General features: G+C 42.0%; 1 protein-coding gene across 3 annotated transcripts in view; it reads right to left on the reverse strand.

Annotated features, from left to right (window-relative positions):
- The window catches only part of LOC119416203 (excitatory amino acid transporter 2), a 25,601-nt gene extending 23,371 nt beyond the window's left edge, over window positions 1-2,230 (reverse strand). For 2 of the 3 annotated variants that reach the window (XM_037683402.1, XM_037683403.1), the window contains exon 1: window positions 2,082-2,160. The gene's annotated coding sequence lies outside the window, so the exon portion shown is untranslated. Of the gene's footprint in view, window positions 1-2,081 lie in introns of all 3 variants that reach the window. The other variant, XM_037683404.1, reaches the window with a different exon arrangement.
- Between the last annotated feature and the right edge of the window lie 283 nt (window positions 2,231-2,513).

Consider the following 2,513-nt stretch of genomic DNA (forward strand, 5'->3'; position numbering starts at 1 on the left):
GGGGGGGGGGGGGGGGGGGGGGGGGGGTCGTAAATGTCTTCCCTGCTTATTGTCACAGCAATGAAAGTTACATATTTGAAAATCTATAACATGACTGGAAGAAGATACGTGACTTTTGACTTGCGTGTGATATCAGCAATGTTGCTCAGGGGGGGGGGGGGTCATGCCTTTTTCTGAGAGTGTGTGTTAGTCTTGGATGATGCCCATGGGTGTGTATTATGTGCATGTTCTTTGATTGTACTCGTGTTAAGAAGCCTCCCATGACCACGGGCTAAACTTAGTTCCATCCAGCACTTTTGCTGTAATTATTACAAAGACAAGCTTTAATTTCACATTTTAAAAATAAATAAAATACAGTTTGTTTACGCAGTGTTGTGTTTCTCCATCAGTGTGTGTAGGCAGTGGATTTTTTTTTTCCACTTAGTGACAAAAAATAAAACTATCGAGAACAAACTGTACAAACAAGATGTAACTGGTTTTTTAGCTCCTATTCAATATTAACAACATTGATACTGGTTATAAATGAATAATGAAAATGTGCATTTGTCCATTAAGATTCTTAATCAAATAACTTACCATTTAAATGTTAATGGGCCAATGCAGTTATGTAGGTAATGAACATATATTGCTTTTTTTTTTTTTTTTTAACACATCTACTCCAGATTCAGAACATGCATGCATCAAATGATACATTCTGGTCTTCGGCAAGTCAGAGCTCGCCTTGGATGTCTGTCCTGTTCATTCATGTCAGACAGAAAATGCAGAGCAGAAAGCTGTTTGGATCGCAGCCTCAGGGAGGAACACAAACACGCATTATCTGCATGGACACTTATTTCACCGACTCTCCCAGCATTCACACCCCAGGCCAAGGATCGCCTGTGACTAGTGACACAGTGCACATGGTGCTGGGAGCCCCTCTAGCTGGACCACCAGTGTCAGAAACCAGCTGGAACTCATCAATTCGCATTAAACTCCAGGAGAAACATCTCTCCTCTCCAGGTTCACAGAAGCATCCACAAGCGCTCACACGACAAGCCAGGAGTCATGCTGGAGGCAGTCAGCTGAAGGTGCCAAGAGACTTGGTTTCCATGGTGACATTGATGGTGCGTTTGAAAAACTGCGCGTTTCTGTGAGCGTGTGTTATTTTGCGCGTGCGTGCGTTTTAATATGAAGGCTGCAGCTATTGGCTCAAGAGGTGGGTGGCGTTACTAAGGTATGAGGGAAAGCATTCGTGTTTCCCACGTTTTGAAAAATGAAATGTTTCCTGTTTTTTGTGAATCATAAAAAGGGAAATCCAGGGAGCTCCGCTATACGCGCAATTTTTAATTTGCAAATGTAAATATAAAACATGTCCAGGAACAGTTGGTTAAATTAGTAGAAAGGTGCAGATCTAAATTTAATGAAATATGTGCAACATTTTCATCAAATAAAAAAATATATATTATCAGAGCAAGCCAGTATCAAGCCTTAACTTCTTTTCCTATCACACTGATTCTTATGAAGTGCACAACATCAATAGATCCACACTTCATCTAGCTGACATGAGAGTCTGATCTTTGGTTTCAGATCATGGACGCGTCCCGCAGATGCCAGAACCCGAACCAAAGACCAGGTTTGTCTTCCCGGTGATGTCGCAACGGTTGTAACTCTTCTTGGCCAACTGCTGCAGCCCGGACACATGTCTCACTTCTTCTTGTGACGTTACAGAAATTGTAAATTATTATAAATAAATAAATCATTTGCATCTTTGTTTGGATTTAAAAAAAAAAGCAATAATAGTGCAGCTTTTTGCATTATTCCTTAAAGCGATGGACTGCAAAGCTCTGTCGGAACATTTCTTTGTAGGTGTGTCTGACATTTATTTATTAGAAAATGTACAAATGTCTAACTTCTACATTTCAGTCATGACAGCCACGTGTACATGCATGATTTCCCAATTTAATCATTCATTTGAGGTAAGTATAATTTTTTTAACACCAAACAACAACCAGTGCGTTTCTCAGCTCAGAACCTTTTGCACCTTAAAAAAAAAAAAAGAGGAAAGAAAAAAGAAATTCAACCAAAGCTCATCAGCCTCTTACCTTTTTTGGAAACCACGGTGGAAAAAGTTGTATTGTTTTGTTTTGTTGGTTTTGGTGTTTGCGGGGTCTTCAGAGCACCAGGTGAGCCTCAGCCAGACGCAGAGCGCACGGCGGTCCGGGTGGAGCGCTTTACGCACCAAACGCAGAGGCGGGTTGTTTTACTGATTTATTATTATTTTTTTTTCTTTTTTCTTTTTTTTTTTTGGGTCTGGCTGTAAAATCCGAGGAGCTCCGCAGCTCAACGATCCCACTGAAATGAGCTGTGTCTCACTTCGCTTCTCCGCGCTTTACTCACCCCACGCGCCTCCCCCCGCCCCCCTGCCTTTGTCTCTCCTGCATGGGAATGCCAACTCCGGTTGGTTAAAGATGCGGCCCATACACCAACATTTCCACTGTCTCCCTACCTCTCACTGTGTTCAGAGCACGACACCA

This window comes from Nematolebias whitei, chromosome 10 (genome assembly GCF_014905685.2).
Source record: "Nematolebias whitei isolate Nwh7 chromosome 10, NemWhi1, whole genome shotgun sequence".
Taxonomy (NCBI): Eukaryota; Metazoa; Chordata; class Actinopteri; order Cyprinodontiformes; family Rivulidae; genus Nematolebias; species Nematolebias whitei.